We start from the raw sequence: 726 nt of genomic DNA on the forward strand, positions 1-726 counted from the left end.
ACACGATGAGCCACTTCCCGACAGAAATCACAGCAGAATGATCTTTACAAGAATGTAACCTTCAAGCAATGACTTTAGATTTCAACAGGACCAGTTTTACTAAAAATTGAGCCAGTATCAAACAGAGAGAGGAAGTGCAAGTTTCTTGTAAAGCATGGTTATAATGGTTTATTGAAAGTATTCATGTAAATCTTTCATTTCCTTGGCAAGTAGCTTTATAACTTGGATTTCTTTGTCCTTGGCATTCTGAGAAATATTTATTTCTTTTAATCTTTAGGTACAGTGTTACAGTAAGGGTGGTTTTGGTTTTTTTAAAATTTTTTTGTAATTTCTGTAAAGCAGATTTGGTATGTGCATATTGTGATTTTTAAATTTTTTTTTGGTATATCCTTTGCTATCCAGCAACTGTATTTCTGTGGTAAAAAGATACAAGTGAAATAGCCATCTAGTTTGGCAAGGTGTTTTTCTGAATTTAGATGCATTCAAGGGAAACCTCCTGTTAAGCAAAGTATTTATTTTTCCAACTGGTATTTAAAATCTTTCTTTTTCTGGGCTGTTACTTAACAGCACAGGGCACTTACCATGACCTTGCAGCGAGTCAGCCCACTAGACGCATTAATAAGCAGCATCTTTCCTTTAGTATGTAGTGAAGTGTGTGAACTAGTTTTATCAGCTATGATTGTCAAAGATGAGCAGTTGCATAGTAATCTGACTGCTGCGTGCACT

Source organism: Corvus brachyrhynchos, unplaced genomic scaffold (assembly GCF_000691975.1).
Source record: "Corvus brachyrhynchos isolate BGI_N302 unplaced genomic scaffold, ASM69197v1 scaffold253, whole genome shotgun sequence".
Classification (NCBI taxonomy): Eukaryota; Metazoa; Chordata; class Aves; order Passeriformes; family Corvidae; genus Corvus; species Corvus brachyrhynchos.